Here is a 26984-nt window from a genome sequence, read left to right as displayed (position 1 = left end):
TTTAATTCATTCTTGGGATGTGGGCGTTGTAATAATAATAAATAACTTCCGGAGGAAGTTATGTGCACATCACTTCCTGTGAACTCTGTCCATACATCACTTCCTGTGCATACGTCACTTCCTGTGTTTGGACTAGTATAAATACTGAACTGCTCAGTATAGTAAAAGGGCTTCTCCTAGAGGCATGGTGAAGACCGCTCTTGTACATAGTATAATTATAAGTTGTTTAAAGCTTACTTTAAAGTTCCTTGATGTGTGAGACTTTTTATTACATCAATTTAAACAACTTAGTATTTACACTCACAAATACTAGACCTTCGGACAAACTCGGAGTTAAGGATCCAGGGAACCACCCATCATGGAAAACATCCTTAAACCTACTCATCTGGACTTGGACCCAAACGCACCAGCAGCTGGCAGGGTATGGAAGCATTGGTACCGTACTTTTGAGAATTTTCTTGATGAATGTAAAGCGAATGCTTCTACTAAACTGAGGATACTTATCAACTATGTGACCCCAACAGTGTTTGAATATGTTGATGAATGGGATAATTACGATGAGGTGATCCGGGCACTTAAAAAACTATATGCCAAGACCGCAAATGAGGTCTATGCTAGACATCTGGCCACAGCCCGACAAGGGCCAGGGGAATCGATTAACGAATTCCTTCAAGAACTTCGCAGGCTCAGCGTAGATTGTAACTTTCAGGCAGCCTCGGCTGAGCTGTACCGCGAAGAAATGATTCGTGATGCTTTCATCTGCGGGATTGCCTCTCCATTTATACGCCAGCGTCTGCTAGAAAGTAAAACACTTGAGCTACAAAAGGCTTTTGACCTGGCTTGTTCTCTGGATTTGGCAAAGAAAAATGCAGACCTCTATCAGCTGCCCAGATCTCGATCTGCTGCTGTAACTGCAACCAGACGATTCAAGTGGTCTCAGGTGAACCCTATCATGGAGGAATCTAATCCTGATGATAATTCTGATGAAGAAGAGGAGGATGACCCCACTTTAGCAGCCTCTTGGCAATCTAGGAAGGAATGCTTCTTTTGTGGAGATTCTTTTCACCCGAGGAAATTCTGCCCTGCTCGCAATGCGATCTGCAGTCATTGCGATAAAAAGGGACACTTTGCAAAAGTTTGCCAATCAAGAGCCTCTGCGAGGGCCTATCCAGCTAAGGCCTACCGAACTGCCCCAATTAGTGCCTATCAAGATGCTCCGGCTAGGACCTATCAAGTTTCCTCTCGAGCTCTCTCCCGAAGAAGCAGACGTGGAGTTTCAGCCACTCTCTGTGCAACCACACCAATTACAGCTGCTTGCCCACAGAACCTGTTTCATGCAGCTACAAAAGTTTCAGTTAATGGGCATACCTTAGATGCCTTAATTGACTCAGGAAGTACTGATAGTTTCATTAGAGAACAGATTGTTGCGAAATTGAAACTACATATCTTCCCATCGGACCAGGCAATTGCGATGGCTCAGTCATCACTTAATACCAGAATCTCCGGCTTTTGTATTATTGATATGACACTTAATGGTCGCATGTATCCCTCCACCCGACTTTCGGTGCTCAAGGACTTATGTAGTGATCTCATCTTAGGGCTGGATTTTCAAAAACAGCATAAGAAACTCACCATTGAGTTCGGCGGATCCAAACCTGGACTTACTATTTCTAATATACTGTCTAAATTACCATTTTGTGCATTATCAGCAGCTTCACTTGATGAACCCTCATTATTTGCCAGTATTCCTCCTCGATGCAAACCAATAATAACGAAATCGCGGCGCTTTAGTCAGGAAGACCAATCTTTTATTGAGGCTGAAATCTCTCGACTTTTAGCAGAGGATATCATCGAACAATGTTCGTCGCCCTGGCGGGCTCAAATCGTCATCGTCAAGAACCCTCTAAAACCTCACAAACAACGACTATGCATTGATTATTCGCAAACCATCAATCAATATACTGACTTGGACGCCTACCCATTGCCACGCATTGATGATATGGTTAATAAACTGGCCGAATACAAAGTGTTCTCAACTTACGATTTGAAAAGTGCCTATCATCAGGTACCCTTGAAGGTCTCAGATAAGCAGTACACAGCCTTTGAGGCTAATGGACGGCTGTACCAATTTCGTCGCCTCCCATTCGGGGTTACTAATGGAGTGGCTGTCTTCCAACGGGCAATGGATGGCCTGGTTAAGCAGGAAAACTTAAGGGACACTTTTCCCTATCTTGATAACATTGCTATTGCAGGTCACGATCAACAGGAACACGACGCCAACCTCCAAAAATTTCGGGATGCTCTCCCTCACCGTAACTTAACTTTGAATGAATCTAAATCTGTTGAGTCTCAACCGACCATCAACATCCTTGGCTACTGCGTAGGCAATGGTATCATTAAGCCAGACCCAGAAAGACTTCGCCCGCTCCAAGAGCTCCCGTCACCTAAGAATCCGGCTTCTTTACGTCGGGCTCTCGGTCTGTTTGCATACTACGCTAAATGGATTCCTCATTTTTCAGACAAAATCCAACCCTTGCTGCATGCTAGATCATTTCCATTGGAAACAGCGGCTGTTGCAGCCTTTAACCTTCTCAAAAAACAGTTGGAGAAAGCGGCTTTTCACTCCATCGATGAGAATCTCCCTTTCATAGTCGAATGTGATGCCTCGGAGGTGGCGATCTCGGCTACTCTAAATCAGGAAGGTCGTCCTGTAGCATTTATGTCCAGGACCTTACAAGGTGCCGAGCTACATTATCCTCCGGTTGAGAAGGAAGCCACAGCCATCATAGAGGCGGTACGGAAGTGGAACCATTTCCTAGCTCGCCAGCACTTTACATTAATCACGGACCAGCGATCAGTCGCCTTCATGCTCGATAATCGAAAACGAACCAAAATTAAGAATAATAAAATACAGCTTTGGAGGATGGAACTGGCCTCTTTTGGTTACACCATTCACTATCGACCTGGCAAGGAGAATGTGGCCCCGGATACCCTCACACGAGCATTCTGCTCCACTATGTCGTCCTCTACTCTCATAGATGTCCATAATGGATTGTGTCATCCTGGCGTTACGCGCATGCTACATTTCGTACGATCATGGAATCTCCCTTTTTCTACTGGAGATGTAAAGAAAATGTGCTCAGAATGCCGGCTTTGTGCAGAATTAAAACCTCAGTTCTTCCGCCCCTCAGATGGTATGCTCATACACGCAACCCAACCGATGCAACGACTTAGCATCGATTTTAAGGGCCCAGTGCCCTCTTCAACTCGGAACACATACTTACTCACCATGATTGATGAATATTCACATTTTCCGTTTGCTTTCCCCTGCTCCAATATGCTGGCGTCCACAGTAATCTGCTGCCTTGAGCAAGTATTTTCTCTCTGTGGCATGGCGGCTTACATTCACTCGGATCGGGGTCCATCCTTTATGTCAAGGGAACTCAAGGACTACCTCTCAGAACGGGGAATTGCTACAAGCAAAACGACGCCATATCATCCCATCGGAAATGGGCAGGTAGAGAGGTATAATGGTATCATCTGGAATTCCGTACATCTTGCTTTAAGATCTCGGGGCCTACCAAACCAGCAATGGGAAGCAGTGCTTCCGGATGCATTGCACTCTATACAGTCCCTTCTTTCTACAGCCACAAATACTACACCTCATGAGCGGTTCTTTGGATTCCAGCGTCGCTCATCTTATGGGACATCCCTCCCGTCATGGCTAACTACTCCTGGACCTGTACTACTCCGAAGATACGTTCGGACGTCTAAAAATGACCCTCTCGTAGACGAGGTCGAACTAACCGATGCCAACCCCACCTATGCATACATACGATATCCCGACGGCCGAGAATCTACCGTATCATTACGGGATCTGGCTCCCTGCCCACCAGGACCTAGTGGGACATCAAATGATGGTATTTTACCAGGAGCCTCTTGGAACCTACCGGGTACCCCTCTCCAGGATCCTGATCTGACACCAACTAGCTTGGTGCCGGTAGAACCCCATACTCAAAGTTGCGACCCTCCCAGTACCGCGCACCAAAGTACTGATCTGCCACGGACCAGCTCTGCACCTCCCTCTGAACAGAGACAGACCGACTCTGCACCTATTGGGGCTCGTACACGAAGCCATGATCTCCCCGACCCTTCACAGGGTAATCCAGGCCATACAGACTCTGACCAATGGCCAACAGCATGTAAGCGGACCAGTGACCCTCTACGACGGGAACCCAAACGGGTGTGACTTTTCCTCGTTCGGCGGCTGCGGAATAAAAGGAAGACCACAGCCTTCTAATCTCGCAGGAGGGAAGAATGTAATAATAATAAATAACTTCCGGAGGAAGTTATGTGCACGTCACTTCCTGTGAACTGTGAACTCTGTGCATACATCACTTCCTGTGCATACGTCACTTCCTGTGTTTGGACTAGTATAAATACTGAACTGCTCAGTATAGTAAAAGGGCTTCTCCTAGAGGCACGGTGAAGACCGCTCTTGTACATAGTATAATTATAAGTTGTTTAAAGCTTACTTTAAAGTTCCTTGACGTGTGAGACTTTTTATTACATCAGGCGTCGCTCGCAAGTCCAGAATATGTTGCCAATCCCATCTTCCCGTTGAGAAGGTGATGGTGGGCCGCCTTCTTGAACCACTGCAGTCCGTGTGGTGAAGGTACTCCCACAATGCTGTTGTGTAAGGAGTTCCAGGATTTTCACCCAGTGATGATGTAGCAATGGCGATGTATGTCCAAGTCAGGATGGTGTGTGACTGGGAGAACTTGGAGGTGATGGTGCTCCCATGCACCTTCTGCCTTTGTCCTTCTAGGTGCTGGAGGTTGTGGGTTTTGGAGGTTCTTTCAAAGTTCTGGTCGAGTTGCAGATGTATAAAGTCCATCTCCTTCGCCCCCTCCCACTCCCACCTCTCTCTCCTCCCATAGAGGCCAGAGGCCCAGACCAGGTGGCAGATTCCCTTCACTGAGGGACATTAGTGAACCAGTGGGATTTTATGACAATCCGGCAGCTTTCATAGTCACTTTTTTCTAGTGCCGGCCCCACAAATGACCAGATTCATTGAGCTCAATTTCACAACCTGCCTCTTTCGTGGGTTCTCTCTCACGCTCCCTGTTTTAAATTTATTTTACAGGGTGTTTGAAGGGGAGGATTTGCAGACGGGAAACTCAAACCACACATCACGTCAAGATCTGACAGTCACTCGATTCATCAGGAACTGAATATCATCGGCCTTTGAATATGGAAGCAAAAAGCACTGTTCACAGCGGGGAGAAACCATATATGTGTTCTGTGTGTGGACGCGGCTTCAGCCAACCCTCTGGCCTATCGAAACACAAGCGCTTTCACACCGGGGCGAGGCCATTCACCTGCTCTGAGTGTGGGAAGGGATTCACTCAGTCATCTGACCTTAAGACACACCAACGAGTTCACACTGGGGAGAGGCCGTTCACCTGCTCTGAGTGTGGGAAGGGATTCACTAATTCATCCCACCTGCGTACACACCAGCGAGTTCACACTGGGGAGCGGCCGTTCACCTGCCCTGAGTGTGGGAAGGGATTCACTAATTCATCCCACCTGCTGACACACAAGCGAGTTCACACTGGGGAGAGGCCGTTCACCTGCTCTGAGTGTGGGAAGGGATTCACCAATTCATCCCACCTGCTGACACACCAGCGAGTTCACACTGATGAGAGACCTTTTAAATGCTCGGACTGTGGGAAGTGCTATAAAGGTTCCGGGGAACTGATACGCCATCAACGTGTTCACACTGGGGAGAGACCGTTCAGGTGCTCGCACTGCGGGACTGGGTTTAGGCAGTCATCTGACCTCACAGTACACCAGCGAGTTCACACTGGGGAGAGGCCGTTCACCTGCCCTGAGTGTGGAGAGGGATTCACTCAGTCATCCCACCTGCTGAGACACCAGCGAGTTCACACTGACGAGAGACCGTTCAGGTGCTCTCACTGCGGGACTGGGTTTAGGCAGTCATCTGACCTCACTGTACACCAGCGCACTCACACTGGGGAGAGACTGTTCACCTGCCCTGAGTGTGGGAAGGGATTCTCTCAGTCATCCCACCTGCTGAGACACCAGCGAGTTCACAAGTGACAGCAGGGTTTGGATTCTGTTGTTGCTGCTGTTAATCACATCCAGGACTGAACCATGTTCATTCTGACAGGTGGGGGTTGTTTCTGCTGATGTTACTAACTCCGGGAACTGGGCTGGAGTTTCATATTCTGGATATATGTCAAATAAATCAACTTTGTTTTAAACACATTGTTGTAGATTTTAGTCTTTCCCACCTGCGTGTTTAGCATCACCTGGCTGGAGCTCAGAAAGGACAATCTGGGAGAGGATCTAACAGTGGGAACAGAACTCCATCCTGGACACAGTCCTTCAGGGCCACACTGAGAGGGGCAAACGGCACTTTGGTCTTTCTTGTCTCTCTTCACTGACAGCAAAGTTGCCGTGCGCGTTAATCTCGAGGTGTGTGAGAAATGTGTCCCAGCCGCTCTCTGCCATGTTTCAGAGCTCCAAGGCACGGAACAGAAGGCTCCTTTAGGAATGTACCCCAGTGCTTTTTTTTTAATGGCCTTATTAACCTGTGTTGCTACTTTTAGTGATTTGTGTATCTGGATCCCTCTGCTCCTCCAACCCATTTAGACTCTTAGGGGGAAATTCAGTGGCGCCCCCTTTGGGTCACTAACATCACCGGGGCTAACTTTAGCGCCCTGAAAAAGTTAGCGCCCCTGTGCATTAAATTCATTGGTTGCGCCCCAGGCAGGAGGCAGGGTGCTACTGGAAGCGCTCCCCTCCCTCTTGAGGTGCTACCAGTGAATTTCACGGCGCTTCGTGTAAAAGCGCCATGCCCGTCAGCACATAGCACTATGCCATAGCAGACCTCCCTCCCTGATTAAAGGGGAGGGGCGCAGCACTGCGCACACCTGGGCCCTGCAGGACCACCGGGGAGTGGGATGTCGGATCAAGAGGAGCACAGGGCTGTGCGATTGCGGCCGACACCCCGAAGAAGAAAGGGGTAGGGGGCAGGCGCTGGCAGTCGGCCAAAATAAAAGGTTGCCGCCCGACACCTGCCCTTTAAGTGGCATCGCCGCGGCTGCAGAAACGACCCCTGACCCTGTCGGACATATCGTCCGGTGATAGGTCAGGGGTCGTAACCCAAGGTTGCAGCCGGGGTGCTGCGCTTGGCGATGATGTCATTGCCGGCAGTGCAGTGCCGTGGGGAGCAACCGACTACCTACGCCACTAACATCCTGTTGAATATCGCGGGAGGCACTAAGCAACCCAATTTCACCCCCTTGTCCAAGTAGTGAGTGGCCTCCTTATTCTTCCCACCAAAACACACCACCTCACACCGACCTATAGTGAAATTCATTAACACACCATCTCACACTGATCTATAGTGATATTCATTAACACACCACCTCACACTGATCTATAGTGAAATTCATTAACACACCGCCTCACACTGATCCATAGTGAAATTCATTAACACACCACCTCACACTGACCTATAGTGCATTCATTAACACACCACCTCACACTGATCTACAGTGACATTCATTAACACACCACCTCACACTGATCTATCGTGACATTCATTAACACACCACCTTACACTGATCTACAGTGAAATTCATTAACACACCACCTCACACTGATATATCATGACATTCATTAACACACCACCTCACACTGATCTATAGTGAAATTCATTAACACAGCACCTCACACTGATCTACAGTGAAATTCATTTGCCAATTACATGCCCATTCTGAAATTTATTAATGTCTTCTTGCATTTTGTCTTCCTCAGTATTAACTCTACCTCCCAATTTGGTGTTATCGACAAACTTTGAAATTGTTCTTCTGATTCACGCGTCCAAATCGTTTATGTAAATAGTGAACAATAGTGATCCCAGCGCCGATCCCTGTGGAACACCACTTCCCACCTTTTGCCAGTCTGAGTAGCTATTCTTAACCCCTACTCTCTCTTTTCTGTTTTGTGACCAGCTTGCTATCCATAACAGTATGTAAGATCGACAAGATGACCAAGGTCAGGCTGTGTGGAGTGAAGGGCCAGGCAGCAGAATGGATGGAAAGCTGGCTACAAAACAGAAATCAGAGGGTTGGAGTTAAGGGAAGTTTGTAGCGATCTTTCCATCCATTCTGCTGCCTGGCCCTTGACTCCACATGGCCTGACCGTGGTCATCTTGTAGACCGTACATACTGCAGACACAGTGCACCAGTGGTGGAGGGGGTGGATATTGAGTCCTGTGGCAGGGGCGCTGATGAAGTGGATTTCTCTGTCCGTGAGTTTTGAGTCATCACCAGTTGCGTTTTTCACCTCTTTCCACCTTTAAAAACAACCTTGCTGCCAGTTTATTAAAGCCATTAACAGCCGCTCGGGTGGGACACACCAATAAATGAGGCCTTGTTTCCCTCAGAATGACAGGCCTGAACCCGAGTTAGAAAACATTTAGTAATTAAACCAGACTGGGCGGGGCCTGAGGTGCGAGCTAGTAACAGAAAATTGGTGGCCAGGGCTGAGGATCTGGGGACTCGGGTTTCTGTGTCATTTATTGATTAATTTTGTTTATTGCCCAATCTCAATCAGACTGGCAGGTCATCTTGCTGTCTGATGGAGGCGAGTGTCCCCAATGGAGGGCTCTCTGCGCGGGAGTCCTTCCCAGCTCCATTGGGGATCTGGGGTGGAGATTGTTGCAGGGAGCTGTCGTGTGCAACAGTTTCTAAGATCCTTTCCAGACTCTAAGGCCAGATGTGTTTTCTGTGGCCTAGAGGAGTACACGGGCCGTGTATATATTCAGTGTGAGAGTTTGCAGCTCATGTGTAGTTACCTGAAGGGGCTGCTCCTCAACTCTTGGTTACACTTTAGCCCCACGCTCCTAATCTTTGCCTGCCCGCCCGGTGCAGAGGAGGGGTGGGTAAGTCAGAGGATCTTCTGCTGGACCTGCTCTTGGGCCTGGTGAAAACAGCAATTTGTAGGTCCAGGATGGGCGGGGCCCATGGGGTGAAGTCACTCTGGCTGCCTCCCTCTCTCCCATGGTCTTGTCCGTGCCTGGGTGGCCCTGGAGAGGGAGCAGGTGGTGTTTTGACCGGTACGCTTGATGCCTTCCGTGACCGGTGGGCGCCTCAGATTACAGAGGGTATGATTAAGAAGATTGCAGATGATACTAAAATCAGCTGTGTGGTTGATACTGAAGAAGGAAGCTGTAGACTGCAGGAAGATATTAATACATTGGTCAGGTGGGCAGAACAGTGGCAAATGGAATTCAATCCGGGGAAGCGTGAGGTTGTGACGTTGCCACATTGGGGAAACACTGTGTGTATGCAGATAAACCTGTATAATCCCCTTTTAACTGCTGTATTCCCCTCCCCCCGCAAGACAGTTGCAAGCTGAGAGGAATAAGGCATGTTCAGACTTGCCTGCTGCTGAGAGAAGGAAAACCAATCAGGTTCCAGCAGGTGACCAATCCGTGAGTCATCACAGGCTCGCGGGCTTTACGAATTCAGTACTGTATTGTGAGAGTTGGAGTAAAGACCTATTTCTTGTAGCTCGCTGTGTTGCCTATTTCTTTACGCGGGAGACTGTAGTCTCCCACATTGGTGACCCCGAATGTCGGCGGCCGAAGCCCCCGACTCACGTAGCCCTACAGAGGCCAGCAACAACCCGACGGCAACCAGCAGCAGCCCGATGTCGGCCGGTGCCGCGTCCTTGAAGCTCCCCACCTTCTGGGAACACCAAGCACCAGCTTGATTCGTGCACACGGAGGCCCAATTCACCCTTCGCAGAGTTCAAGATGATGAAGAAAGGTACCTCCACGTAGTCTCAGCACTAGCAAGCTCCACCGCCGCCGAAGTTCTCGACCTGCTGGGGAACCCACCACAGACCGGCAAGTACTCAACCATTAAGGGCCGCTTGCTGCAGGCTTACGGCCTGTCTGGGGAGGAGAGGGCCCGTAGGCTTCTTTCACTACCAGGCCTCGGCGACTCTACCCCGACCCAGTTGATGAGCCGGATGCTTGCGCTCCTGGGCTCTGAACCGCAGTGCTTCTTGTTTCGGGCCCTTTTCCTCAGCCTGCTTCCTCAGCAGGTACAGACTGCCCTCGTGGGGTCCCCGATCACGGACTGCGTACAACTGGCAGCCGCCGCGGACAAAGTCTTCGCCATCGCCCAACTCGGCTCTGCAGCCGCGAGGCTCCCCGACACCACCGAGCGCGCGCCGCCACGCCAGGCCGCACAACTATGCTACTACCACGCACGTTTCGGCCACAAGGCCCAACGCTGCAGAGCACCCTGCTCTTTCAATCAAACCAAGATGGCCGCCCGGCCCAACGCGCTAGCCCCGCACCGCCGTCTAGGCCCGCTCGACCGCACCCCCGCCGCCACGATGGCCATCGGCACCGCAGGTAAACTGCTGTACATATCCGACTCCCTTTCAGGGTGCAGATTCCTTTGGGACACCGGAGCCCAATGCAGCATAATTCCTGCCTCCCAGCTCGACATCCAGGCAGGCTGCAGCAGCCCACCCCTTGTGGCGGCAAATGGCGCAGCCATCACCACTTTTGGAAAGCGACGGGCCGAGGTTTGTTTCAACGGCCAGCGATTTACGTGGGATTTCGTGACGGCCTTGGTGGCACATCCCTTGCTGGGCGCCGATTTTCTTTGCGCCCTCGGACTCCTGGTTGACGTCCGCGACAGGCGCCTGATCGACACAGCAACTTTCACTTCACTGGCCTGCCAGCAGAGCAACAGCCCGGCCCTCGTCGGGTCCTGCTCTGTCCCGGCGGATGACGACTACACCCGCCTACTCGCAGATTTCCCGAGGCTCACACAACTGACCTTCTCAGCCGCGGCAGCCAAGCATGGTGTCGAGCACCACATTGCCACTACGGGACCACCAGTGTTCGCCTGAGCCAGACGCCTGGACCCAGCCAAGATGGCGGTAGCCAAGGAAGAATTCACCACGATGGAGAAACTGGGCATCATCCGCCGCTCGAACAGCCCCTGGTCATCCCCCCTCCACATTGTGCCCAAGCCGGGCAGTGGCTGGCGCCCCTGTGGCGACTACAGACGGCTCAACGACGCCACCACGCCCGATAGATACCCCATTCCGCACATCCAAGACTTCTCGGCACACCTAGCAGGAAAGTCCATCTTTTCCAAGGTCGACCTGATTTGCGGTTACCATCAGGTCCCCGTCCACCACGCAGATGTCCAGAAGACGGCGGTCATCACCCCCTTCGGACTGTTCGAGTTCTTGCGCATGCCCTTCGGGCTCAAGAACGCCGCACAGGCCTTCCAACGGCTCATGGATTTCGTCCTATGGGACCTGAGCTTCCTGTTTGTCTATCTGGACGATATCCTCGTGGCCAGCACCAGCAAGGCCGAGCACATTGCGCATTTGCGCTCTCTTTTCCAGCGCCTCAGCCAACATGGGCTAATTATCAACCCGGCCAAATGCCAGTTCGGAGCAGCCCAAATTGACTTTCTCGGCCACAGAATCTCGCCAAGGGGAGCCATTCCCCTACCTTCCAAGGTGCAGGCGGTGGCGGACTTTCCCCAGCCCACCTCGGTCAAGGCGCTGCAGGAATTTTTGGGGATGGTCAATTTCTATCACCGTTTCATGCCCAAGGCCACCTCACTCATGCACCCCCTCTACGAAGCCACCAGGGGCAAAACGGGCAAAGAGCAACTCACCTGGTCCAGCGAGATGGCGACAGCCTTCCACCAGACCAAAAGCGCCTTGGCCAATGCCACACTACTGGCCCACCCCATCCCGGGCGCCATGACCGCCCTCACCATGGATGCCTCGGATTACGCCGTCGGCGCTGTCCAGCAACAGTGGGTCGAAGGCACGTGGCAGCCACTGGCATTTTTCAGCCGACAGCTGCGCAAGAATGAGCAGGCCTACAGCACGTTCGACAGAGAGCTCCTGGCCCTGTTCCTGGCAATCCGGCACTTCCGTTTCCTCCTGGAAGGCCAGCCGTTCACCGCATTCGTGGACCACAAGCTGCTCACTTTCACCATGGCCAAAGTAACCGAACCCTGGTCCACGCGCCAACAACGCCAACTCAACTTCATCTCGGAGTTCACCACGGACATCCGCCACGTCGCCGGCAAGGACAATTTGGTGGCCGACTGCCTCTCAAGACCCTCGCTCCATGCAATGCACCTGGGCATCAACTACGCCAGCATGGCGAGAGACCAGGCCGCCGACACGGAGATCCAGGCCTTCAGGACGTCAACCACCAGCCTCACTCTGGCCAACATCCACTTCCACGCAGCCGGCACAACCCTCCTGTGCGACGTCTCAGTCCCCTCGCCTAGGCCGGTCGTCCCATCCGCCTGGCGCAAGCGAGTTTTCAACATCATCCACGGCCTCTCACATCCAGGGATGCGTGCGTCTCAGAAACTCATGTCCACCAAGTTCGTCTGGCCTGGACTCCACAAGGATGTGAGAGACTGGACCAACACATGCGTGGCGTGTCAGCGCGCTAAGGTCCAACAACACACCAAGGTGCCATTGGGGTGTTTCCCGGTGCCCGAGAGGCGTTTCGACCACGTCCACGTCAATCTGGTAGGCCCCTTGCCGCTGTCGCACGGTTTCACACACCTGCTCACGATCGTCGACCGCACCACCAGATGGCCCGAGGCATTTCCCCTCGCCTCCACGACCACGACCGATGTCGTGCGAGCATTCATCTTGACATGGGTGGCCCGGTTCGGCGTGCCTACCGACATACCCTCGGACAGGGGCCCCCAGTTCACCTCCCACTTGTGGAATGCCATCACCGCCGGCCTCGGCACCAAGTTGCACAGGACAACAGCCTACCACCCGCAGGCCAACGGGCTTTGCGAGCGCTTTCATCGTTCATTGAAAGCCTCCCTCCGCGACAGCCTGGCCGACACCAGCTGGATCGACAAACTACCCTGGGTCCTCCTGGGATTGCGCACCGTGCCCAAAGAGGACCTCCGCACCTCTGCGGCCGAGATGGTCTACGGCCAACCGCTCAGAGTACCAGGTGACTTCCTCCCCCTGACAACGGAGCCGTGGTCGGCCGCCAGACAGCTTTCCCTGCACCAGGACGTGGCCCAGCAATTCCGTCCAGTGCCCACTTTGCAACACGGCCCGCAGCCGTCCTACGTGCCTCGGGACTTACGACATGTGGACTTCATCTTCGTGCGCCAGGACGCGCACAGAAGCCCGCTGCAGGCACCATACACCGGCCCCTTCTCAGTATTGGAGACGGGGGACAAAGCTTTTCTTATCGACGTCGGCGGGAAGCCGGACCTTGTTTCAGTAGACCGCCTCAAACTGGCGCACCTGGACCTCAGCTTCCCGTTTCGTCCGGCTCTTCCCCCATGGTGGGGCAGACCTCCTGCGTTGGCGGCGGCCCCACAAGAGGACCAAGACACGCCAGAACCTTACTTCCCGTCCGCCGCCCCACCTTCGCCGGCAGCCCGTCCAGCCAGCCCACCGGCAGACCAGCCGCCAGACCAGCCGACGAACCAACCAGCCGACCTCCCAGACAGCCCTCCTCACATGCCAGATGGCTACTACAGCCGCTACGGCCGTTTGGTCAAACCTCCGCAGAGACTGACTTTTACAGTTAACGAGGATTCTGGGGGGGCGTATGTGGCGTTGCCACATTGGGGAAACACTGTGTGTATGTAGATAAACCTGTATAATCCCCTTTTAACTGCTGTATTCCCCTCCCCCCGCAAGACAGTTGCAAGCTGAGAGGAATAAGGCATGTTCAGACTTGCCTGCTGCTGAGAGAAGGAAAACCAATCAGGTTCCAGCAGGTGACCAATCCGTGAGTCATCACAGGCTCACGGGCTTTACGAATTCAGTACTGTATTGTGAGAATTGGAGTAAAGACCTATTTCTTGTAGCTTGCTGTGTTGCCTATTTCTTTACGCGGGAGACTGTAGTCTCCCACAAGGTAATGCATTTGGGGAGGACTAACAAGGAAAGGGAATAAACATTAAATGTTAGGACATTGAGTAGTGTAGAGGAACAAAGGGACCTTGGAGTGCATGTCCACAGATCCCTGAAGGCAGCAGGCCAGGTAGATAAGGTGGTTAAGAAGGTGTACGGAATGCTTGCCTTTATTAGCCATGGCATAGAATACAAGAGCAGAGGGGTTATGCTATAACTGTATAAAACACGAGTTAGGCCTCAGCTAGAGTACTGCGTGCAGTTCTGGTCACCACATTACAGGAAAGATGTGATTGCACTAGAGAGGGTACAGAGGAGATTTACAAGGATGTTGCCGGGAGTAGAGAATCTTAGCTCTGAGAAAAGACTGGATAGGCTGGGTCTGTTTTCCTTGGAACAGTGGAGGCTGAGGGGAGACCTTATTGAGGTGTATAAATTTATGAGGGGCATAGATAAAGTGGATAGAAAGGATCTATTTCCCTTAGCAGAGGGGTCAAAAACCAGGGGGCACAGATTTAAAGTAATTGGGGGAAGGTTTAGAAGGGATTTGAGGGGAAATGTCTTCACCCAGAGGGTGGTGGGGGTCTGGAACTCACTGCCTGAAAGGGTGGTAGAGGCAGGAACCCTAACCACATTTAAAAAGTACTTGGATGTGCACTTGGGATGCTTTACCCTGCAGGGCTACGGACCAAGAGCTGGGAAGTGAGATTAGGCTGGATCGCTCTTTGTTGGCTGGCGCGGACACGATGGGCTGAAATGGCCTCCTTCCGTGCTGTAACTTTCTATGATTCTAAGTGGCAATAATCGATCCTCACAGTCACATTATGATTGAATTATTATTTGTGAGTGTCGCTGTATTGTACAGTTATTATTCATAGAATAGATTCATAGAGACTTACAGCACAGAAGGAGGCCATTCGGCCCATCGTGCCTGTGCCGGCTCTTTGAAAGAGTCATCGTGTTTAGTCCCACATCCTCACTTTTTGTCCGTAACCCTGTCAGTTGCTCAAGTTCCCGTCCAACTCTGCTTTACAATTATTAACGGAATCAGCTTCCACCATCTTTTCAGGTCGAGTGTTCCCGATCCCCACAACTCTGAGTGGAAACATTTCTCCTCATCTCTCCTCTAGATCTTTTGTCAATATTGTTGAATCTTTGACCTTTAGTTATTGGCCCACTCACCAGAGCGAATGTTTCTTTCCCAATTTATTCTATCAAAATCGCTCACCACCTTGAAAACCTCTATTAAATCACCTCTGAACCTTCTCTGTTCCAAGGAGGACAGTCCAAACTTAGAACATAAGAAGTAGGAGCAGGAGTCGGCCATACAGCCCCTCGGGCCTGCTCCGCCATTCAATAGGATCATGACTGATCCAAACCTAGACTCACGTCCACTTCCCTGCCCGCTCCCCGTAACCCCTAATTCCCTTATCAGCTAGGAAACTGTCTATCTCCGTTTTAAATTTATTTAATGTCGCAGCTTCCACAACTCTCTGAGGTAGCAAATTCCATAGATTTACTACCCTCTGAGTGAAGAAGTTTCTCCTCATCTCAGCTTTGAAAGGGCAGCCCCTTATTCTAAGACTATGCCCCCTAGCTCTAGTCTCACCCATCAGTGGAAACATCCTCCCCGCATCCACCCGATCAAGCCCCCTCACAATCTTATATGTTTCGATAAGATCGCCTCCAGTTCTTCTGAATTCCAATGAGTAGAGTCCCAACCTACTCAACCTTTCCTCATAAGTCAACCCCCTCATCTTCGGAATCAACCGAGTGAACCTTCTCTGAACTGCCTCGAGAGCAAGTATATAAGTGTAGGGCCCAGACTTGTCCACAACACTCCAGCTGAGGCCTAACCTGTGATTTATTAAGTTCCAGCATCATCTCTTTGCTTTTATATTCTATTCCTCTGTTTATAAAGCCAAGTAACCGGTTATTGGTTGTTTAATATCTGTGGGGCACTGGGGCACTTGCCTTCATGGGTTTTGCTCCCATCTGGTGTCACTGGGGCAACTCAGAGTCACCCCTATAGGTGGTGAAAAATGGTCCAATCTCAATCGGATGACAAAGATGAGGAGAAATGTTTTATCTCAGAGAGTTGTTGGGATCTGGAACGCTCAGGGAGTGGGTTAATGAACCCCGGGATCCCTGATAGCCAGCCAGGATCTTGTGCTGCTGCTGTGCCAGAAGAGAGGAGAGGGGAGGAGAGGAGAGATGAGGTCTCTCTCTCTCTCTGTGTCCAGGAGGAGAGACCACATCTGTTGCTGCTGCAGCTACTATTGGGGTGCCAGAGGAGAGGAGAGACCAGGAGACCAGACCAGAGCTAACAACAAAGGGAAGTCTTCCGATCACTGCTTCCCCAACTGGTCTCCATTACAGGAGAGGGAGAGAGGGGAGAGAAACGAACATCCTACATCTGTTCAGAAGGAGGGAGAGCTGTTGGAAAACTTCTACAGGTGGTTGTCTCATGGTGTACTCTCATAAAGACTTTGTATTTAAGTGGGGGGAGGAAAGAAGAAGGAGAAGAAAACATCTAGGGGTGTGTGTGAGTGTGTATGGCTCTTGTAAAAACAGGGCAACACACACCACTAGCAAACACCCCTCCCTATTGCTTGACCTGGGACAGCTGGAGCTGCCCAGGCAAAGTCATCATTTAATTATCACATCGTTAAGACCTGGTGGTGGACTGAGCCTGGGCATCTCCAGCTTTATTTTCCCAGGTGAAGACATCTTCTCCCCCCACAAGAAGACCATCAATCGAGATTATTTTTCAGAGAGTGCACCCCTGCGAGCACCCACTCACCATCTTGAGTGGAGACCCAGCCCCTGCGGCCTCTCTCCTTACCACCCCCCCTTTCTCTCTCTCTTTGCCTCTCTCTTTGTCTCTCTCTAAAGAGACACCTCATATCCATTAATTGCCCGTTGAGCAGAGGAGAGAAGGCCCCTCTCCCAATTTAATCAACAAGGGGAGAGGTGTGCCTTCACTTTTAAAGCTCCCTCTGCTCAGGGAAAACAACCATTGAGGCCATTAACATCACCAAGCCTGTGACTTGGGGTGGGTGTAGCCCTTTATAATAAGCACCCCACGATGTTGACCACATCATCGCCGGTGACGGGGCCAGCAAGGTCATACGCAAGTGTGGCAGCCACAGCCAAGGCTGCTCCCGCTGCTTCTGCTGCCCCGTCACCTTTCCGCCTTCACACTAAAAAACACAGGGTGAAGAGCTACACTCACCCCAACATGACTATCGAAGCATGCGTGAAGGCCACGGCTGGGGTTGTCGGCCCTCAGCCATCGTCGTCGCCTCAAAAATGTACGGCAAGGCTGTGTTCTTCCTGGCATCGGAGCGGGCGGTGTCCCTGGACGTAACCAAGGGGCTCACCATGGGCGGGACCTTCCTGCTGGTGGATCCTCTCAAGGCCACCGTGCAGAGGATCCTTTTATCAAAAGTCCCGCTCTTTGTTTCGGCTGAGCTCCTCCTCCCCCACCTACGTCAACTGGGGGAGGTGAGGTCGGGGATCACACCAATCCCGCTCGGATGCAGGGAGGCCAGCCTCCGGCACGTCTTCTCCTTCCGGCACCATCTTTTTGTTCAGCTGGCGCAGGAGGACACCGAGGGCACTTTTATTGTATGCCACGAGGGGGCTGCCTACCGCGTCTTTTGGACGTCGGATGATGTGCGGTGCCACGCCTGTAAGGAGGTGGGGTATGTACGAAAGAACTGCGCTGCCTCCAAGGCTGCCAGAACATCTGAGGTGGCCAAGGCTGACGCCGCCACCGCTCGCCCCCCCCCGATTCTGTCCGCGCGTCCTCAACACCTGATGCGCGGTCGACGTCGGAGGCCAACGCCATCACAGCCTTCAGCGGGGGGGAGGGAGAGTGTCTGAGCGAAGGGAAGGTGCGGAAGAAGATGAAGCACCTTAGGGCGGGTCCCCTCGGTGAGCACGTGGATACGGGCGATCTGCTGGAACTTACGCCGCATACCTTGCGCTGGTGGCAGCGGAGTCTCGGAGTTTGGGGGGCCTTGTGCCCGGGCCCGTGTTCGCAACCGCTGAGGCGGAAGAAGTAAGACCTGTGACCGGGCTCGGGCTCGAGGGACCCGAGCAACCCGCGCGATGGGAGGGAGCGGAGGAGGAGGCTCCGGTAGGTATGGAGGTCTCCCAGCCTTCGTGTCCCTCCATAACAAAAAGGAGGCACGAGTCCCTGGGAGAGGAGGAGGACCACGAGAGACAATGACCCTCCTCGCGGAGGGAATTGTCACCCGCCATGGGTGCTGTGCGCCCCCCCCCCCCACCGTTACTGACATCTGTATTCGGCAGGAGTTGCCTGTCCCTCGGGAGGGTACGACAGATGAGTCTGTCCCGCCTGCGCCTCCCGGGGACGGGGAAGAGACCCTGCGTGTTGGGGGAGACCGCGAATCTACCCACGGAGGAAATAACAAAAGAACCATTACATCCTGCCATGTCGGGCACCCTGGAGACTGGGGTGGGCGAGGCCAGTGAGGCTGGGATCGCCCAGGACAGTCCAGACCATTCCCAGGCGCTGCTCGACGTGGCCGAGGAATGTATTCAAGCTCCCCAGTCCGCTGGGTCGGTGGCTGATGGCGGTGAGGGGGAAGAACTCCTGACTCTGCCTCCGATGCTGTCGCCGGGGGTGTTGGGGAAATGGTGATAGTGTTCTCCCCAGTTTCCCCATGCACCCCGGTGCCTGGGGCGGAGGGGGGCCATGAACCGCTGCCGCCTCCTGACCCGGCACCTCCGGAGGAGCCCAGGGAGGAATCCTCTGCCACCGATCCTGGGGGTGGGATCGAGACAGAGGCGGGGCTGGCTGATAACGACCTCCCGGAGGAGGAAGGGGACCCGGTGGAGAGCACCAAGGATGAGTCAGACTCCGTCACCAGTGAGGCGGCGAATACCCTCATGTCCCCACCTCCGAGTCCCCCCTCATCCCCGTTGTGGAACTCCAGGACTTTCTGGCTGCGTGCTGGGGTCACCCTGGCAAAATCCGGCTGGCCCTAGACAGATGGTCAGATCTGGTGCTGCTCGTTGGCTCCGTCCGTGCCGCTGTCAAATCCATGGGCGTGGACGGGGGTGCGGGGCTGCGCGAGCAGCGTCATATCAACAAGTTCCTCGCTGGGCTGCTGAGGGAGTGGCGGTCGACAAGCAGCCGCTCTCCCTCCTCCCATTAGGTTAAGTAGAGGTTGCGCTATGCTCTTGTCATGAAGATAACCATAGCCAGCCTCAACATCAATGGCAGCAGAGATGCACGCCGTAGATTTAATAACTTCTCAGTCCTCCGGGATGGGAGGTATGCGGTGTGCTTCCTGCAAGAAACCCACACCGTTCTGGAGGATGAGGCCACGTGGCTCCTGGAGTGGCAAGGAGGGGTCAGCATGAGTCATCTCTCCAACTATTCCAGCGGGGTGGCTATCTTGCTGGCCCTGTATTTTCAGCCGGAGATCTTGGGGGTCAAGGAGCACGTGCCGGGCCGCTTGCTCCAGGTCACTGTTCGCCTGGGGGGCATGCCACTCCATCTAGTGAATGTGTACGCCCCCGCAGCCAGTGCGCAGCAAGTGCACTTCTTTGAAGAAGTGTCCGCTCTTCTGGGCTCCATCAACGTCGGCGAGTGCGTCATCCTCGGGGGGCATTTTAATTGCACCCTCGAGGCGAGGGACCGTTCGGGTCCCCCGTACGGCCTGGCAGCGATGGAGAAGTTGAGGGACCTGGTCGGGTCCTTCGACTTGGTGGACGTCTGGTGAAATCTCCATCCTGACTCCAGCGCCTTCACTTACGTGAGGTCTGGAGGAGGATGGTCCAGAATCGACCACCTTTACATTTCCCAGGCGTACGTCTCCTGCGTTCTGGCGGCTTCTATGCGGCTGGTGCCATGCACGGACCACCACCTGGTGTGGCGGAGCTCGTGCCGTTACGCGAACGGGGGTGCCCGCGTACTGGCATTTTAGCAACCTGCTGCTGCAGGATGAGTGGTTCCAGGATTTGTTTCGTCGGCTCTGGGCCGACTGGAGAATGAAGCGGAGGGGCTTCCCCTCCTTGAGGCTATGGTGGGACGTGGGCAAGGCTCACGTCCATCTCTTCTGTCAGGAGTACGCGAAGGGGTCGACCAAGAGGCGGGAGGCCCAGGTCGGGCGGTTGGAGAGGGAGGTGCTCGACCTGGAGTCCCGTCTCGGTCAAGTCGTCAATGACCTGGCCCTACGGAAGGTGTACGAAGAGAAGAAGGGCATGCTGAAGGACCTACAGCTCATTGGGTCCCGAGGTACGTATGTGAGGTCGCGGATCCAGATCTCCGGGACCTGGACCGCGGCTCCCCCTTCTTCTACTCGTTGGAAAAAAGACGGGGGTCTGTAAGCAGCTCTTGGGGCTGCTGGCCGACGACGGATCTCTGGTCTCGGATCCGGAGGGGATCAGCGTGGAGACCCGGGCCTATTACGGGGCTCTGTTCTCTCTGGATCTGTCCAGCGACGATGTGCACAGAGTTTTGTGGGAGGTCCTGTTGATGGTCGGTCCGGAGGGCGCCAAAAAATAGGACGCTCCGCTAAGCTTGGCGGAGCTGACCAGTGCCCTCAGCCAGCTCTCGAGGGGAAAGTCCCCGGGGCTGGACGGGCTGACCGTGGAGTTCCAGAGGGCATTCTGGGACGTCCTGGTGTTGACGACACACGGGTCCTGCGGGAAAGTCTGGCGACTGGGGAGATGCCCCTCTTGTGGCGCAGGGTGGTCATTGTCCTGCTGCCTAAGAGGGGCGATCTCTGCCTTTTAAAAAATTGATGCCCGGTCTCCCTCCTTACCATGGATTATAACATTTTTGCCAAGGCCATGTCTGCCTGTCATGGCACCGTGCTGGCCCACATAATCCACCCCGATCAGTCCCACATGGTCCCGGGCCAGACTATCCACGATAACATCCATCTGGTCCGGGACCTGGTCCACCATTCCCAGAGGGCTGGTCTGTCGGTCACCTTCCTTTCCCTGGATCAGGAGAAGGCGTTCGACAGGGTGGATCATGAGTATCTCTTCAGGACTCTGCACGCATTCGGGTTCGGGACGCATTTCGTCACCCAGATCCGACTTCTGTATGCCGCCGCGGAGTGTCTGATAAAAGTTAACGGGTCTTTGATGGCGCCCCTTTGCTTCGGGAGGGTGGTGCGTCAGGGATGCCCCATGTCCGGTCAGTTATATGCCGTCTGCGTGGAGCCTTTCCTGCGCCTCTTGCAAAAGAGGTTGACGGGACTGGCTCTGCAAGGGCAGGCGTGGAAGTTGTCCTCTTGGCTTACGCCGATGACGTGCTCCTCATGGTCACGGATCCCGCTGACTTGCGGAGGATGTGAGAATGCCAGCAGATTTACTCGGACGCATCCTCCGCCAGGATCAACTGGGAGAAATGTTCTGGACTCCTGGTGGGCCAGTGGCGGGTGGATTCACTGCTGGAGGAGTTCAGACCCTTCACCACGCACCTGCTTTACTTGGGAGTCTACCTCAGCCCCACCGAGGATGCCTGGCCGGCGAACTGGCAAGAGCTGGAGCCCAAAGTCACCACTCGCCTAGGACGCTGGACATGACTGCTCCGAGTGTTGACCTACAGGGGTTGAGCGCTGGTCATAAACCAGCTGGTGGCCGCCATGTTGTGGTACCGGTTGGTCACTTTGATCCCGCCCCCTGCGTTTGTCGCCAAGATGCAGAAGAAGCTCATTGACTTCTTCTGGGACAAAGGGAAGCACTGGGTCTCTGCCGCGGTTCTGAGTCCCCCACTTAGGGATTGCGGTCAGGCGCTGGTGTGCCTTCGCACCCGGGCGGCGACTTTCCATCTTCGGACCCTGCAGATACCTGTACGTCGAGAATGGCAGATGCAGTATAATGTGGATAAATGCGAGGTTATCCACTTTGGTGGCAAAAACAGGAAGGCATATTATTACCTGAATGGCAATAGATTGGGAGAAGGGGAAGTGCAACGAGACCTGGGTATCCTTGTGCACCAGTCGCTGAAGGTAAGCATGCAGGTGCAGCAGGCGGTTAAGTAGGCAAATGGTATGTTGGCCTTCGTAGCGAGAGGGTTTGAGTACAGGAACAAGGATGTCTTGCTGCAGTTGTACAGGGCCTTGGTGAGACCACATCGTGAGTATTGTGTGCAGTTTTGGTCGCCTTATCTGAGGAAGGATGTTCTTGCCGTGGAAGGGGTTCAATGAAGATTCACCAGGCTGATACCTGGGATGGCAGGAATGACGTATGAGGAGAGATTGGGGTTGTACTCACTGAAGTTTAGAAGAATGAGAGGGGATCTCATTGAAACTTATAAAATTCTGACAGGACTGGACAGACTAGATGCAGGAAGGATGTTCCCGAAGGTCGGGGAGTCCAGAACCAGGGGTCACAGTCTAAGGATACGGAGTAAGCCATTTAGGACAGAAATGAGGAGGAATTTCTTCACCCAGAGAGTGGTGAACCTGTGGAATTCTCTACCACAGAAGGCAGTAGAGGCCAATACATTAAATATATTCAAGAAGGAGTTGGATATATTTCTTATGGCTAAAGGGATCAAGGGGTATGGGGAGAAAGCAGGGACCGGGTACAGAATTTTGATGATTTGCCATGATCGCATTGAATGGCGGAGCGGGCTAGAGGGGTGGAATGGCCTACTCCTGCTCCTATCTTCTATGTTTCTATGTTTTTAGTTTGAGATGGAGGAGAAGCTGCTGGGTTTAACCCCCAGTACTTCTGAGCCCAGGAGGACCCAACAATTTCCAATGTGAGACTGTCAAGGGAGGTGGATTCTAGGGGAGATTAGATTGTTACACAGACATTGTCCGTACAATGTAAAAGAGTATTGTTTTCTGAACAAGTATTTCTGTACAGGCTTTTAATCCAGTTTACAGCTACAGATTTGTTTTAATTCATTCTTGGGATGTGGGCATAGCTCGCAAGAGCAGCAAATATTGCCAATCCCCAGTTTCCTGTTGAGAAGGGGGTGGTGAGTCGCCTTCTTGAACTACTGCAGTCCGTGTGGTGAAGGTATTCCCACAATGTTGTTCGGTAAGGAGTTCCAGGATTATGACCCAGCAACGATGAATATATGAGAGTCAGGATGATGTGTGACTTGGAGGGGAACTTGGAGATGATGGTGCTCCCATACAACAGCTGCCCTTGTCCTTCTAGGTGGTGGAGGTTGTGGGTTTTGGAGGTTTCATCAAAGTTCTGGTCGAGTTGCAGATGTATAAATTTCCTTTCCTTCTGCCCCTCCCCCTCCCCCTCCCACCTCTCTCTCTCTCTCTCTCTCTCCTCCCATAGAGGCCAGAGTCTTGTGTAGGCCCAAACCAGGTGGCGGATTCCCTTCCCTGAAGGACATTAGTGAACCAGTTGGGTTTTTATGGCAATCCGGCAGCTTTCATGGACACTTTTTTCTAGTGCCGGCCCCACAAATGACCAGATTCACTGAGCTCAATTTCACAACCTGCCTTTGTTTTCTTGTGGGTTGTCTCTCACGCTCACTGTTTTAAATTAATTTTACAGGGCACTGGAAGGGGAGGATTTACAGATGGTAAGCTCAAACCAAACATCACTTCAAGATCTGACAGAGTCACTCGAATCATCGGATCTGAATATCACCGGCCTCTGAACATGGAAGCAAAAAGCACCGTTCACAGCGGGGAGAAACCGTACATGTGTTCTGTGTGTGGACGAAGCTTCAGCCAACCCTCTGACCTATCGAGACACAAGCGCATTCACACCGGGGAGAGGCCGTTCACCTGCTCTGATTGTGGGAAGGGATTCACTCAGTCATCCCACCTACTGACACACCAGCAAGTTCACACTGGAGAGAGGCCATTCACCTGCTCTGAGTGTGGGAAGGGATTCACTCGGTTATCCACCCTGCTGACACACCAGCGAGTTCACACTGGGGAGAGACCGTTCACCTGCTCTGAGTGTGTGAAGGGATTCACTGATTCATCCAACCTGCTGAGACACCAGCGAGTTCACACTGATGAGAGACCTTTTAACTGCTCGGACTGTGGGCAGTGCTTTAAAAGTTCCGGGGAACTGATACGCCATCAACGTGTTCACACTGACGAGAGACCGTTCAGGTGCTCTCACTGTGGGACTGGGTTCAGGCGATCATCTGACCTCACTGTACACCTGCGCACTCACACTGGGGAGAGGCCGTTCACCTGCTCCGTGTGTGGGAAGTGATTCACTCAGTTATCCCACCTCCTGACACACCAGCGTGTTCACACCGGGGAGAGGCCGCTCACCTGCCCTGAGTGTGGGAAGGGATTCACTAATTCATCCCACCTGCTGACACACCAGCGAGTTCACACTGGGGAGAGGGTATTCACCTGCTCTGAGTGTGGGAAGGGATTCACTCGGTTATCCACCCTGCTGACACACCAGCGAGTTCACACTGGGGAGAGGCCATTCACCTGCTCTGAGTGTGGGAAGTGATTCACTGAGTCATCCACCCTGCTGAGACACCAGCGAGTTCACTCTGACGAGAGACCTTTTAACTGCTCGGACTGTGGGAAGTGCTTTAAAAGTTCCGGGGAACTGATACGCCATCAATGTGTTCACACTGGGGAAAGACCGTTCAGGTGCTCACACTGTGGGATTGGGTTCAGGCAGTCATCTGAGCTCACTGTACACCAGCACACTCACACTCGGGAGAGGCCGTTCACCTGCCCTGAGTGTGGGAAGGGATTCACTTGTTCATCCACCCTGCTGAGACACCAGCGAGTTCACACTGGGGAGAGGCCGTTCACCTGCTCTGAGTGTGGGAAGGGATTCACTCAGTCATCCATCCTGCTGAGACACCAGCGAGTTCACAACTGACTGCAGCGGTTGGATTCTGTTGTTGTTGCTGCTGTTAATCACATCCAGGACTGAACCATGTTCATTCTGACAGTTAGGGTTTGTTTCTGCTGATGTTAATAACCCCTATAACTGGGCTGGAGTTTAATATTTTGGATAGATGTCAAATAAATCAACTTTGTTTTAAACACATTGTTTAGATTTTCTTCTTTCCCACCTGATTGTTTAGCATCACCTGACTGGAGCTCAGAAAGGACAATCCTGGGGAGGATCGTAGAGCGGGAACAGAACTCCAGCCTGGACACAGTCCTTCAGGGCCACACTGAGAGGGGCAAACGGCAGTTTGGTCTTTCTCATCTCTCTTCACTGACAGCAAAGTCCCCATGAGGGTTAATCTCGAGACGTGTGAGAAATGTGTCCCAGCCGCTCTCTGCCATGGTTCAGAGCTCCTAGGCACGGAACAGAAGGCTCCTTTAGGAATGTACCCCAGTGCTTTTTTTTTAATGGCCTTTTTAACCTGTGTTGCTACTTTTAGTGATTTGTGTATCTGTATCCCTGGATCCCTCTGCTCCTCCAGCCCATTTAGCACTGCGCACACCGGGGCCCTGCTGGACCACCGGGGAGCGGGGTGTCGGATCAAGAGGAGCGCTGGGCTGAGCGATCGCGGCCGACACCCCGAAGAAGAAAGGGGAAGGGGGTTGCAGCCGGGGTGTTGCATATGGCGATGACGTCATTGCCGGCGGTGCAGTGCTGTGGGGTGCTACCGGCTACCGCCGCCACTAACCTCCTGCTGAATATCGCGGGAAGCAGAAAGCAACCCAATTTCACCCCCTTGTCCAAGTATGTGTGGCCTCCTTATTCTTCCTACCAAAACAGACCACCTCACACTGATCTATAGTGAAATTCATTAACACACCACCTCACACTGATCTATAGTGAAATTCATTTGCCAATTACACGCCCATTCTGAAATTTATTAATGTCTTCTTGCATTTTGTCTTCCTTAGGATTAACTCTACCTCCCAATTTGGTGTCATCGACAAATTTAGAAATTGTATCTCTGATTCCCGAGTCCAAATCGTTTCTGTAAATGGTGAACAAAACTGGTCCCAGCGCCGATCCCTGTGGAACACCACTTCCCACCTTTTGCCAGTCTGAGTAGCTGTTCCCAACCCCTACTCTCTGTTTTCTGTTTTGTGACCAGCTTGCTATCCATAAACAGTATGTAAGATCGACAAGATGACCCAGGTCAGGCCGTGTGGAGTGAAGGGCCCGGCAGCAGAATGGATGGAAACAGAAATCAGAGGGTTGGAGTTAAGGGAAATTTGTTGCGATCTTTCCATCCATTCTGTTGCCTGGCCCTTGACTCCACATGGCCTGACCGTGGTCATCTTGTAGACCGTACATACTGCAGACACAGTGCACCAGTGGTGGAGGGGGTGGATATTGAGTCCTGTGGCAGGAGCGCTGATGAAGTGGATTTCTCTGTCCATGAGTTTTGAGGCATCGCTACTGGTGTTTTTCACCTCTTTGCACCTTTAAAGAACAACCTTGCTGCCAGTTTATTAAAGCTATTAACAGCCGCTCGGGTGGGACACACCAATAAATGAGGCCTTGTTTCCCTCAGAATGACAGGTCTGAACCCGAGTTAGAAAACATTTAGTAATTAAACTAGACTGGGCGGGGCCTGAGGTGTGAGTTAGTAACGGAAAATTGGTGGCCAGCGTACTTCACACCAGGGCTGAGGATCCGGGGACTCGGGTTTCTGTGTCATTTATTGATTAATTTTGTTTATTGCCCAATCTCAATCAGACAGGCGGGTCATCTTGCTGTCCGGCGGAGACGAGGTTCCCCAGTGGAGGGCTCTCTACATGGGAGTCCTTCCCTGCACCATTGCAAGTCCAGATGTGTTTTTTGCGGCCTAGAGGAGTACACGGGCCGTGTATATATTCAGTGTGAGAGGTTGCAGCCCATGTGTAGTTACCTGAAGGGGCTGCTCCTCAACTCTTGGTTACACTTTAGCCCCACGCTCCTAATCTTTGGCCGCCCGGTGCAGAGGGGGGTGGGTAAGTCGCAGGATCTTCTCCTGGACCTGCTCTTGGGCCTGGTGAAAACAGCAATTTGTAGGTCCAGGATGGGCAGGGCCCATGGGGTGGGGTCACTCTGGCTGCCTG

General features: G+C 52.8%; 1 pseudogene across 1 annotated transcript in view; it reads left to right on the top strand.

The window, feature by feature from the left end:
• The window catches only part of LOC147091938 (uncharacterized), a 119823-nt pseudogene extending 94821 nt beyond the window's left edge, over nt 1–25002 (top strand). Inside the window, exons 3-4 of the transcript XR_015075247.1 lie at nt 5373–6119; nt 23652–25002. The product of XR_015075247.1 is annotated as an uncharacterized LOC147091938 (transcript). The remainder of the gene's footprint in view (nt 1–5372; nt 6120–23651) is intronic.
• Nucleotides 25003–26984: the final 1982 nt, after the last annotated feature.

The sequence above is a fragment of the Somniosus microcephalus genome, unplaced genomic scaffold (genome assembly GCF_052327205.1).
Source record: "Somniosus microcephalus isolate GS21.2 unplaced genomic scaffold, FLI_Smic_1.0 unresolved_chr3, whole genome shotgun sequence".
Classification (NCBI taxonomy): domain Eukaryota; kingdom Metazoa; phylum Chordata; class Chondrichthyes; order Squaliformes; family Somniosidae; genus Somniosus; species Somniosus microcephalus.
This window is presented reverse-complemented; position numbering and strand designations above follow the sequence as displayed.